This window comes from Sturnus vulgaris, chromosome 7, assembly GCF_052056855.1.
Source record: "Sturnus vulgaris isolate bStuVul1 chromosome 7, bStuVul1.hap1, whole genome shotgun sequence".
Classification (NCBI taxonomy): Eukaryota; Metazoa; Chordata; class Aves; order Passeriformes; family Sturnidae; genus Sturnus; species Sturnus vulgaris.
In genome coordinates this window covers 3,800,209-3,813,792 of record NC_142249.1, presented here as the reverse complement: position 1 = coordinate 3,813,792, position 13,584 = coordinate 3,800,209, and the positions used below count along the sequence as shown (strand labels likewise).

General features: G+C 49.1%; 1 long non-coding RNA gene across 1 annotated transcript; it reads right to left on the bottom strand.

The window, feature by feature from the left end:
- Positions 1-5,324: 5,324 nt before the first annotated feature.
- LOC148223098 (uncharacterized) lies at positions 5,325-9,202 on the bottom strand. The gene is made up of 2 exons (XR_015804737.1): positions 8,783-9,202; positions 5,325-8,292 (listed from the first exon to the last, which is right to left on the bottom strand). It is a non-coding gene; the product is annotated as an uncharacterized LOC148223098 (long non-coding RNA).
- Between the last annotated feature and the right edge of the window lie 4,382 nt (positions 9,203-13,584).

Below are 13,584 nucleotides of genomic sequence, written 5' to 3'. Positions count from 1 at the left end.
CAGTCTGCAAATCCAACCCATTCCCTTTGCCTGCTGGAAGTTCAGAAGGGGATGGGATTGATGGGAATTTCAGATCCACTGGCACTTCCACCTTCCCCTGCCTGCTGCCCTTATGCCACTGGCCCAGGGCCAGGAATTCCTTGCTTGGTTTCCAACCCCAATTTACAGCTGTATCCAGAGGCTCTGTGTGCCCCACTCCATGTCCACTTCCCTGAGAAGCAGCCATACACATCCCAGTTCCCTGCTGCATCCCTTACACATATAATGGAATACATTTCCTGAGCTCTTCCAGCTCCAGTGGAGCAATGGAGGCTCATCCAGAGGAAAAACCGTGTTGGTCCGTGGGCTGGTTTTTTTTAATTTGGAGCTGATTCTTCTCCTATAGGGAAAGTGTGGGCAGGCGAGAAAGGGGAACAGAAGGTGCAGCACTGTTTATTTGCAATATATCCATGTGGGCAAAGCAGAGCCCTAGAGGGGAATAAAGTGATGGATAAACAGGACAGACAAAGCTGGAATTGCTCATGGTTCGAGGTTCCTTCAGTTCTTGCTGCAATGAAGGCAGAAAGTTCTTACATACCATATCCCACTAGGTTTTCTAATAGCTTATCTCTTCAACCAGGCTTTTATTCTCTTTTATTTATTTATTTATTTTACTTTTCCTTAAATGCACGTGAAAAGCAGCCCATTCCAAATTGTCCTGACGAGTTCTTGTACAGTGGTGGCTGGAGGGAGTGACTGTGCAGACTCAACCTCCAGCTCTGGGAATCCATAGGTGTTCCAGAGAAATCCCATGGGGAAATCCACTAAACTCTGACAGTTTATATCACTCTAAGTGGCCGCAGTGGGAAGTGGAAATTTGCAAAGGGTTCACAATTTGGTGAAGACCTAGGAAACGCTTTTTCCAAGTCTGGAGAAATCGTTTTGTCCAGCATATCCTGACTGCTCCTACCAGATGTACCAAGCTGAGGGCACAGGCTGTTGGCAATCCACACAGAAACTGGAGCCTGCAGAGGAGCCTTCCAGGGTCTCAAAATAGCCACTTATCCAACACACGCTGGCTCACCCGCTAGGCAAGACCTGCTCTCCAGCTCCTAACCCTGAAGCAATGAAAAAAACAACCCTAAAATTCAACAAATAAATAAATAAAGCAAAAAAACCTCCTCCTGCTACTCCAGAGGATGCCTCAACCACCCCCTCCATGTTCAGTAACATTTCCCACTGCCCCTTCTGAGCAGACACATCCTCCCACTCCCCAGCCTCTCTCAGCCATGCTCCTCATGCTCCAAACAAAATGAGGAGTTCACCCATCCTGCTTCTGGAAACAGGATCAGAAAAGGAACCAGCCCATCCACTGGGGCCCTACCAGAGTCCTTTCCCCACAGGACTCTGCTCCTGGCTGCCCATCCTTCCTTCCTACCTTCCCATCTCCCAGGCCACTGGAGAAACTCTGCCTCACCTGAACGTGGCCGAGGGGAAAAGAAGGGGCAGAGGTGAACTCCTGTTCACCCACAGCTTTCACTCCCTGGAATGAAGCCAGTGGTTGCATTTAGTGCCAGACTGAGAAGAAAATGCACCTCTCTCTCATTCCTGGATAAACATGGACATCTTGGGAGCCTTGCCTGAAAAGGACAATGATTTATACCCGCTGCTAAAACCAGTGGTTAGTCCCGCCACCACCACCACCTCCAGTGCCCTTTTCCAGGGACACCACACCTTTTAAATCCACCCAGGTTGCTCTCAGACGTTCCAAGCAGAAGGAAAAAAAGCTGCATTATGAAATACTTTGCAATTGTAACTGCTTCGATGCCAGGGTCACAGTGAAGGAAAAGAAAGAAAGGAAGGGGGAAAAAATTGCAGTGACCAGAAGTGTAATTCACGCTTAGCTCAGTCCATAAAACTTCTCCCTGCCTGGATCTAAGCCATCGGCTTGGATTTGTAGTGAACTCTCAAGTGAAGTTGCCCTAGTGATAAATGCATCTGTGGGGAAAGAGGTGGGGGGAAAAAATCCCTCATCCCCCTGTTTTTAGCACAGCCTGACGTTTTTCTGGGGATTTGGTGTAGTTCCTGACGTGGACATGAAGGTGTGCATTAACAGCAGAAAACAGGAATGAGAGATGGGAGGAGAACTGAATTCCAGCATCCAGGATGTCATTAGGACTGGGGCTGGAAGCATAAAGATGACAACAGAAAGGTTGCTTGGAGTCCAGGAAGTTAATTCTGCTGCAAATGGGCCTAAATACTTCTGTCCAGAGGGAAAACAGGCAGCACTGATGTATCAGCCAGCTGAATTTTAACCTTCCATCAAGTGTCCAGCACTTAGCTCCTTCAATCCTGACTGGGAGAAAGTGGAGGGTATGGAGTGGAGATTGTACTGCAACCCCACAGAAAGGCAGGGACTAGAAAATCATCCCATCCATCATCATCATCCATCATCATCATGAGCCAGAGCTGAACTCACTGAACCTCATTTCTCCCGAAGAATTGGGACAATCTGTCCTGGCAGTGAGGGAAAAGGGCTAAAATTGAGTGAAGAACCACCAGGATTAACACCATTAAGGAAAAATGGCCCAAAAAAAGGGACTATTCCCTACTGCTTGTGCCCACCTCTGATCGTTGGAATTTTGGTTGGGATTTTCAGCCTCACCCAGAGGGTGCCGGTTGATAAGGAAACGGGACAGCAATTGTCCTACACATCCCTTTCATTTCTCCCAATTAAATTATGGGAATCCCTGCTTTTCTCTCATTCCTTTCCTGTCATTTATTTCCATTAAGGGCACATGAAAGGCTCTGGGAATCCTTGTGCTGCAGGAACGCTTCAGGAGCATGAGGAGCCCAGATCCATCAGCCTGGTGTCTCCGTGTCTCCAGCAGGATCCAGCCACAGGTTCCCAGCTCACGGATCAAGCAGAGTTGCTGATAGTTTTTCTCCAGGGCCATCATCATCAGCAAGTTTGAGGCAGGAAAGGAAAACACCAATGGAGGCTTTTACCACCATGTTCCAGGAGAAACAGCCATGCTTTGATGGCAGATGTGGGAATATCACAGGAGATGCAGGCTCCCCCTTTACCTCAGTCCACAAAGGAAACACCTTCTTGCAGGCAGGTTAGAAAATACCAGAAAATCTGCTGAGGACAAGTTTCCATCCACGGCAAAAGGCTGCCCAGGACTGAGTCACTCAGGAACGTTTCAGCCCAACTCCCACCAGGGGATTTGCAGACAAAATGGGTTTATTTATATTTTTAGATGTTGGAGGTTTTTTTCCCCTCTTCAAAAAATATTCATATTTTGTTGGGAAAACAAAACTGGAAAGCGTTTTTTCACCCCACCCCCCCACCATTTTTTTGCCACTTGAACAATTTCTTTCAGCACTTATGTGGAATTGTCAGAAGAAATAGCTCAAGGAAAAGGAATAGTGGGGGGAAAAAAAGAGCTGGGAAGGAGAAAAGCTCATTTCCAACATGCACAGGAGTTGGACCTTGTGAGTCCTTTCCAACTTAGTGATTCTGTGATTCCACGTCCCTCCCTCTTCCCCTGAGTGTGGCCGTTGTCCACTTCATCCCAAACCAGCATTTCTGACACACAGAGAAGTCAAACAGTGGATGTTTCATAGAAATCATTGACTGGTTTGGGTAGAAAGGGACCTTCAAACATCATCCGGTCCAACCCATCAAACAGTGAATATTTCATAAAATTATACAACGATTTGGGCTGGAAGGGGCTTCTAAAGATAATCCAGTCCAACCCGTCAAACAGCGAATATTTAATAGAAATTGTAGAATGGTTTGGGATCTTTAAAGATCATCCAGTCCAATCCATGAAGGCATTGAATGCAGTCCAGATCCATGCTGAGGGATGCAGCTCCCAGTGCCTTGGGAGTGAGGTTTTAAACGAGGCCTGTGCAAAATTTGGTGTGATCAGCGCTGAGTAACCCTGTCAGACACCTGCATTAGTGACAAAAGGCTCATCAAGAACCCAAAGCAGCATCTACACCTCCACATTGCCTCAGAGGAGGTGGTTTGGGAGGTGCATCCAGCCAGGAACAGGCATCAGGAGCTCCATGGTGTTGGACCTCTCCGGAAAAGCACAAAGGCGACAATTTCTGTCAAAAAAGGAGAAAATACAGCAAGCAGGGGACTGTGCACAAATAGAAGACATAAACAGATGAATTAAGCTGGCTCTCCAGGCAGCTCTGGCCTTGGAAGTGCTTGACTTTCCCACCTTAACACTGTTTCCCCCCGAAATTCCCTGAAAATACAGCTGCCCACCCGCCTGCTGCACAGCTAGAGTATCCTAGCGTTGAGTGAGTGCAGGCACTTCGGGCTGCCCCAGGCACAAGGATCTCTTTATGGAGCAGCTCTCCAGGCACACGGGACCTGGAGCAGCCTCGGTGAACCAGCAGAGAAAAATAAACATCCTTCTCTTGGAAGTGCCTCGCACAATTTCATTAAGCCGGGCTGCAGCGGATGTGTATTTATTGAATGGAGCCCTCGGAGAAAGAAGAAAAGGGAGAGAGAGCCCCCCTTGGGCTGCTCTGCTGAGGGGGGATTTAATGAAACCCAACAAAGCAAGAACCACCTCCGCCCTACTCAAAACCCAGCGCTCAAAAAAGAACCCCCAAAGTCATTTCTTAGCCGCGATTTCCGCGGGCTCCAAACCATTCCCCGAGGAAGGAAGGAAAGAAAGGTGTCTTTGGGAATTCCGAGCAGGGATTTCATTCCTGCCTGCTTTCCATCCATCCCTGCATGCTGGCCCACCCCCGAGGTGGGGTGTGAACACAAAATGTTTTCCCCGCTGTTTGCCCGGCTCCCATCCCACTGCCACTTGCTAATTAAGAAATTAAAATTAATCCTCAGCTCCACGCGTTCCCTCCCAGAGAAGGGAATCTCTTTCAAGGAATTCTCTGCTTATGTCGTCTCTTTTTTTAATTGGAAGTGGCTTCAGGGACGCTACTTCAAATATTTCAGTTACCAAAACTCAGCTTCCAGTCTTGTTTCTCAGAGAGGCTGTGGCTGCCCCTGGATCCCTGGAAGTGTTCAAAGCCATCTTGGACAGGGCTTGGAGCAACCTGGGATAGTGGAAGGTGTCCCTGCCCATGGAATGAGAGGAGCTTTAAGGTCCATTCCAACCCAAATTCCATGATTCTGTGACAAAATAATACTGATGATCCTTTTTACAGCATCTCTCCCACCACTGATGCAATATTTCTTTTATCAAATGACCCCAAGTTCCTGTTTCTCCACTCAAAAAGAGGTCATGCAGCAGAAATACATTAGAAATGTCACCCTGCTGTGCTTGAGAGACACAGAAAACATAACCAGCCATGCCTGAAGGGCATAAAAATGTTTTACTTGTGATCAGGACAGCAATACAGCAACAAAAACTTTAAATGCTGCTAGAAAGGTGTGATGTTAGCTTTCAGAATCACAGAATGTTTTATTTCTGCACTCAAAAAGGCTTGCAAAGGGAGGTGAGTGGTTTTACTACACATGGCTGGGCTGGGGCAGAGAAGCAGAGCTAATTATTATCCCTAATTAGGGATCCATACAAACTTATTAAGGCTTTGTTCCTCAAGGAGTGAAAGTTAAGAATTAATACAAGGCAGTTCACTCTTACTTTTGTTTGTTTAATTAAAAGCTAAACCTAAAGACAGTGGCAAAAAAAAGGAAGAAAAGGAAAAAAAGAAAAAATCACCAATTACCAGTACCTGGGTATTGCCAGGATCCAAGCGTATGGAATCTGACTCCCATTGCCTTCATCAGCTCAGGATTTGACAAATCAAAGATCATTTAGATTTTTCAGGGCCTCACAACAGCACTGAAAAGCCAAAAGCTGAGCACTCCACCCTCAGCCTTATTAGCAGCCGTTTGCATAGCCATAAACCAGGAGAACAATGTCTCATTTTCTAATTAATGCAGATTGTCATTAATAGATCCCAACAAAGCTGCCTTTCATTCCTTTCCTCGCTGGTGCATTTGGTGAAGCACTTAAAGGGGGCCAGCCCAGTGCACGCACAGAACTGTTTTAATTACATCCTGTGAATTTATTTTTCCAGGGAGAAATATTTCTCAGGGAAAACGTCTATAAAAGTAACTTTAGAAGCAAAGTAATTTTGTGTGTGTTTCCTATAGGAAATCTGTTTAGTTTAAGTCCCAGGTTCTAACACTCTCTTTCACGCAGCGGCGTGACCTGGAGAATGCTGCTGACAGCCACGGTAAAATCCTGGTATCTCCTTCTGAAATGAAATTCCTGATGGATTTGGGAGCTGTATCTTGATGGGACCTGGCCTCCTCCCCTTTCATTGGATTTCCCTTTCTGGGGGGGGGGGTCACAGACACTCCCCCCAAAAGAGGCACCTCACCTTCAAGGCTGCTCCAGATGTGGGTGTTGTGTTTGCAAGTTATTTTTCCTGTCATTTGTTTAACCAAGGGCTTGGTTGGAGTCTCCCAGCTCCAAGGAGAAAAACTTTATGGATTTTCCAGCCATCAGAGTGAGAGTTCCCAGGAAATGTATCCTCCAGTAAGGGCTTTGCTCAGGTTTCAGTGTTGATTTCTTTCCCTTAGGAAGCGACAAAGCTGCAAAGTCCAGCCCACAGCCCCTTTGTCACCCTTAAACTCCTCCTTTCTGGGTTCTGCTATTGCTCCCCCTTCCAACTTCATCCTGATCCCCTGGGAGCTGCACCTGGAGCAGCTTGAGGAAAAGGGCCTGGCTTCCAAAGGGAGGCAAAGGAGCTTTTCCTCTAGATAACAGCAAGGAATTGGACACTCCAGAGCATCCAGTGTGTTCCCTGGCTGGAGAAGGTACACGTGTGACCAAGGCTGGCCTTCCCAGACTGTAGGACTGGAAAATCAGCCCAGGTTTGTGCATGGAATCATGGAATTGCTTAGGCTGGAAAAGCCCTCTAAGACCACCGAGTTCAGCCATTCCCCCAGCACAGCCAAGCCCACCACCAACCACGTCCCCAAGTGCCACATCTACACGGCTTTTAAGTCCATGAATAAAAGTCCATTTCAGGCATAAGGCAAAAAAACTTAAAGAAAATCCAGGGAATTCAGCAATTCCATCTGCAGAGTGTGGAGGATCAGCTTTGCCAGCTGCAAAACCCTCTCCTGGTTCCTTCCTCGTTGTGGTGACGGAATGTTTCCACTTCTCACTCCAGACAGTGCATTAGTGGTACCACAAATGAGTCTGCAAGGACCAGTTTTAATCTGGGGAAAGCCGGGCTTCCAATGCCACAAAATGTGCTGCCACATTTCCACTGCCAAACGCAAACGGGAAATGTGCAGGGAGTGCCGGAGGCCAATAATGCAGGAGAACCATGGAATCACAGAGGGATTTTTCTTGGAAGGGACCTCAAAGCTCACCCAGTACCACCATGGCCTTGGGCAGGGACACCTTCCACTGTCCCAGGCTGCTCCAAGCCCCAATGTCCAGCCTGGCCTTGGACACTTCCAGGGATCCAGGGGCAGCCACAGCTTCTCTGGGCACCCTGTGCCAGGGCCTGCCCACCCTCCCAGGGAGGGAATATTGGAATTCCTTCCCAATATCTGAAATAAACCCACTGCCTTTCAGTTTAAAGCCATTCCCCTTGAAGACGTTATGGCTGCAGGAAGGATCAACTCCCCTGAATAACTCCTAAAACTCCAGGAGAGTAGAAGGTGCTGAAGGAACATGGAACAGCAGGGCTGGTGCTTCTTAAACACCTTCCAGTTGGATGGGTCTGAAGGAAAAAGCCCATCTTGGGGCCAGAGCCTGGAGGTATCCAGATGGATGAGAAGTCCAAGGTTGGAATATTCCATCCTTCTGCAGGACATTGATTCCAGGGGACACTTCAGGTTTGTGCTTTTAACCAACTGCTGCTGTAGACAGTGGAAAGATTTCGTGCCTAATGTGAGAAGAAATCATGGAAATCCTTAGGATACACAGCAGGCTACAGGTCTTCCCCTTGGCTGAGGCCTTTTTTGAAGGCTTCCACTGATGCCTATGAGAGACTGACCTGGGACAGAGGCTGGGCAGAGTTAAAGGAATAAATATGGATTTATTAAAAGGCCTTCAAAGGATTCACCTTGGGCAGTGCAAGAGCCTGGCCAGGGCTACACCCAAGATGGATCATCCAAGAATGACCCCGAGTCATGAGTTTTCACACTTTTATCAGTTTTGGTCCATTTCCATATTGGGTTAATTGTCCAATCCCAGCTCCAGGTTCTGCAGTCCCATCCTCCCAGATTCTCTCCTCAATTCGCTGCTGTTTGCACTTTTTGGGGCTGAAGCTGCAGCGGTGTCCTTGGTTCTGGGGCTGGAAAAGGATTGTTCTGTGTGACTGAGCTGTGAGGAGAACTTGCTAACACTTTATATGAAGTTCAGAGTCACACACCAAGGCAGCAAGGAATCAGAGAAATATAGAAGCTAAAACTTAAGGCCTCACCATGCACCAAAGGGTTCAAACAACTTTTCCCATGCCTGATTCTTCCCTGCTGGCTCTCCTGGCAAGGCAAGGACAGCCAGCTGCTCTGTGGCAGGGGACAGAGGAGGTGTTCAGGCTTTATGTCCCATCTTGTCCCTGGGTAAGAACCACCCCATGAGGATGCTGGGATTTGGGTCATTTCCTCCTTCCTTCTCTCCAGAGGTTTTAATTAGCATTGCCATTACACTCCTTAATTTGACCACACTCCCAGCTTCCAGTTTAAGCCCCCCCTTTCATTTTTTCCCCCTTGTTCTGATCCCTTTAAGACCCAGCTGTAAAACTCTGCAGTCTACGTGTCGTAACACTTCATAATCACACTTACACTGAGAGTAACCTGAAAGAAATCAGCTCGTTCCTGGTGATCCAGGGGGATTGGGAGCAGCATCTCATTCCTTGCTGGGCTCCAGCAGGGCTGCTGGATGCTTCCCACTGCAGGTTTTCTTGGCAGGGCTCTGTGGCAACCACTGGGATGAGCTGAGGCACCTTGTGAAGGGTCCTGCATTTCTGTGGAGAAACAGAACGGAAAGGAGAGAGGAGACAGGAGGGGAAAAACAAGATTCTTCTTGTGTCATGAGTGTGCAGGAAAGCAATCTGTGTGTGAAGATAAAAGCCTGCCAGTGCAGAAAATGGAGTCATGAATCCCTTGCAGCACAAACACACATATGTGGGCACGTTCACCACCAAAACTGGCCTTTCACTCACAGGTCATGAAATCCTGGAATGGTTTGGGTTGGCAGGGATCATAAAGATCATCCAGTGCCACCCGCTGCCATGAGCAGGGACACCTTCCACTGTCCCAGGCTGCTCCAAACCCCAGTGTCCAGCCTGGCCCTGGACACTTCCAGGAGCAGTCACAGCTTCTCTGGGCACCCTGTGCCAGGGCCTGCCCACCCTCCCAGGGAACAATTCCTTCCCAATATCCCATCTCAACCTCATCTCTTCCAGTTTAAAGCCATTCCCCCTTGTCCTCTCACTGATCATTCCATCCCTCCACCCTGCCATGTGCTGCAGCCCTGTCCTTACACATTTTCCCTCCTGGCTGCACTTTTCAGGCTCTGATCCAGCCCTCTGAGGAGCTTCCCATTGACTCGAGCAGGTCTTGGATCAGGTGCCTCGAGTGAATTCTGTCCCAGCCAGATCCCATCACGTTTGGGAGCCTCAGTTTTAAGCCTGGGCTTGGCAGCCTCGCTGACCTCTCCACAAACCTCTCCTCGTTTTGCTTGGCTTCTCCCGCCCTTCTGTGGCTTCGGTGGTGGCTCAGGTTACTCGCTGATGGCCTCTTCTCCTGCCTCTGCCTTTCAGGAAGGGTTCACTCCGGGATTTATAACAGGTTCTTGGTAGCACCCTCTGTACTTCAATCTGTGAAACCATTTCAGCTTAACCACCTGTTTTCACACGCTCATAATCTCACAAAGCATCCACCTTTTGGGATAAAATTTTCCATGCTTCAGCTCTTGCCCGAGGTGCTAGTTTGTTGGTTTTTTTTGTTTTTTTTTTTTTTACTTTAAATAAAATTCCAAAAGAAAAAGTAAGTTTGATCCAAATCCATTCCACATTTCTGCGCTTGGCCCCAGGCAAGAAACTTTTCCGTATCCAAAAAAAAAAAAAAAAAATTTAACCACATTTCTGGTTGTGGAACTCAAAGGAAAAAAAGTTCTGCTCAGGAGCTGCCACAAACACTGTAGGAAAAGGATTGAAGCCCAGCCATGGGCTGAAAACCCTGATCCACCCCAAAGACTTGAAAATGAGGCACTTCTCCTTGCCTTGCTGTCAGGCTGTGGGTGGTATAGAGCCTGTGGTTCCTCTGACACCAGAGCCCGTGGCCAGGCTCTGCCCCAGCCTCTCCTGGAGCCAGTGGGAGCTTTTCCATAAAAATGGATTTTTTTTTCTCATGCTGGCAAGTCCATCATTAATTATGGGTGGGTTCAGAGTGCCCTGAGGTCAGGAGGAGCTTCCCAGTGACATCTGGGCAGGTTCAAGGACCTGCTGGGGTCTGGGGGAGAAGCCAGCACAGGCTTTAAAATATATCCCAGGTTTTCCTTGGGTTTTTCACTCCCTGCTCCTCAGGGCACCTTGGGAAATGGAATGCAAAGAAATAACAGCAGGCTGTGAGATCAAGCAGTCAGAGTAATCAGGAAATTGTTTTTAAAAGCTTTCCATTGCTCCAGAAATAATGTCTCAGCTTTCCTGAGCCCTTTGTGTTCTCCCTGGTGTTGACAAACACATCACTTGTCCTTTTTGAGCCTGTCCTCCTTCCTGTCACCGGAGCACCCGAGCTGTCCCGAGCCACCCCAGAGCCCCAGACACGGCAAACAGAACAGTCCTGACCCCAAAACAGGGCTCTGGCTACCCCCAACAGCATGGTCTTCCTCCTGTCCTGGAGAGATGTCCCCCTGATTGCCTCCATGGATTAATTCCTGATGGCACAAACCTTCAGCTTGGAAATCCATAACCTGGAGGTGTCCAAGGCCACGTTGGACATTGGGGCTTGGAGCAACCTGGGATAGGGGAAGGTGTCCCTGCCCATGGCAGGGGTGGCACTGGATGGGCTTTAAGGTCCCTTCCAACCCTAGCCAGTGTGGGATTCTGTGATTCTCTGTGTGCAGAGACACGGTTCAGCCCAGGCTGGATATTTTTCCCAATATCCAATCGAAAGGAGTGGGAGCCCACCACATACAAGCACATGTCCACGTTGATTAATCCCTGCTGGGAGCACTGGGAGTGTGTGGAGTTCACCTAGGACAGGTAAAGTTGTGCCAGGTCCACAGTCTACTATTTGATTTAACAAAGGGCACTTTGCACTTGCACAAAATAAGGACAATTTTTCTGGCCAGGTGCTGGGAATGAGCTGGAAGTGGAACGAAGTGGGCATCAGACACTTCACACAAACCCTTGGCAAATATCAGGGTTAACTGGGCACCGAAATCTGCCCTTGATAATCCAACCCTTCCCCAAAAGTGCAAGAGAACCTCCTGCCCACTAGCTCCTTTCCAGCAGGCCCTGCATGGCTGTCACTCCATGAATTTGGAAAGGGCTTCCTGCCTTCTGGAGGGGCTCCAGGCACACTTTTCACCCCTGGGGAGCCATCCCATAGTGGCTCCCCACAAAGCCCAGCCTGATGCTGAGGGCAGCAGTAGAAGCTCCCACACATTCCCCACCTCTGGAAGCAGCTGGATGCCTTGGGGTGGTCCCGTGCTCCTGGAGCCCTGGGCAGTCACACACGGAGAGCAAACAGAGCCCCTGACACCTGAGAAAGTGACACTGGAACAAAATCCCACGTTCTCAGCGTGTTCCCACACGGCTCCCGGTGCCTCCACCAGCAGGTTTGGAGCCAGCACAATAGAACAGTATTTGGGTGTGAGAAACCTGGGGCTCCCAGCCTGCTCCAAAGACAAGGATCCCATTAATGGCAGCTCCCAGTTCACAGCCCAGCGGGGTTAGACATAAACCCAGCCCTTTCTTGACACTTCACTGGAATGCCGGGAGCTCGGGAGCGCTGAAACTGGAGGAGAACACCTTCCCTTCCTGCTAGGTTACCTGAGCAGCACAAAGCTATGGTGGGTGGCCTGGAATTCCTGCTGGCTGCAGGGCTGGTCCCCTGCAGGAATGCTGAGACCATCTCTTGCTCTGCTCTCCTCGCCCCATGTGTGGGGACAGGCACAGCTTTCACACTGAAAACCCATCACTGTTGGAAACTCCACTGGCTCCTGCTCAGCAGCTTCCCCACATCCAGGCTGCTCTGGATCATGGTTGGATGGGGTTTGGAGCAACCTGGTCCAGTGGAAGGTGTGTCCTTGCCCATGGCACAAGATTATCTTTAAGGTCCTTCCCAACCCAAACCATTCTGGGATTCTGTGCTCAATTTAAATCCAGCACTCTTGGAGCACCCTCCAGAACTGATAACCCTTTGCTCTCCTGTCAGGACATTTGTGTTTGGACCCAAAATGTTGGGACTTTTATTCAGCTGCTGCCATACTAGGAACAACAAGAAGCAGGATTAAAGCTCTTAGTGAGACTAGAACAAATAAATCTTCCTGTACATCGAGCTGCACATCCCACAAAGGGCTCTACATCTTTGTCCAACCTAAATAATGCTGCCTCTCCTCCACCTATAACTGTCAGGGAGAAAAACCCCACACCAGAGCAGGGAGATACCCAAAGGAACCTCTGCTGGAGCAGGGTCCTGGCAGGATGTGTGGCTCCATGGAGAGAGGAGACCACAGTGATTCCTGCAGGACTGACCCCATGGATAAGGGGACCCACACTGGAGCAGTTCCTACAGGAACGACCCCATGGATAAAGGGACCCACACTGAACAGGGAAGAGAGTGAGGAGTCATCCCTTGAGGAGCAAGCAGCAGCACATCCCACCAGTGATGAGTTGACCACAGCCCCCATTCCCTGTCCCTCTGTGCCACTGGAGGAGAGGAGAGAAAACAGGAGTGAAGTCGAGGCTGGGAAGAAGGGAGGGGTGTGCTGAACGTGTTTTTAAGATTTGGGCTTATTTCTTGCCCTACTCTGATGAGACTGATAATAAATAAAGCTGATTTCCCCAAGTGGAGTCTGTTTTTCCCATGACAGTGATCGGTGAGTGATGTCTCCCACCCCTTATCCCAAACCCTGAGCCTTTCCTTGCATTTTTCTTTCTTGTCTGGTTGAGGAGGGGAATGATCAAGCAGCTTTGGCAGGCGCCTGGAATTCTGGGCAGCCAGGGCTAACCCACCACAGATAGGTATTGTGGAGAGGAGCTCTTTCTCTTCCCACTCTTCTCCAGTTAAAATAAACTAAAATCAAACAGCATTGTGCAAATGGTTAAGGGCTGTTTGTCTGCCTTTAGCAGGAAGTGAGGAGACAAAGCTGCTGGCACAGGGTGCCCAGAGAAGCTGTGGTTGTCCCTAGATCCCTGGAATTGTCCCAGACCAGTTTGGACACCGGTGCTTGGAGCACCCTAGGGTAGTGGAAGGTGTCCCTGCCCATGGTAGGAGTGGAATGGGATGAGCTGTAAGGTCCCTTCCAGCCCAAATCCCTCTGGGATTCCATGGAAGCCCAGGTCTCTGTGTTCTGGCCACCAGTGTCACTCGTGGTCATTACTGTCCCCTCCTGTGCTCCAGCCCCCGATGCCAAC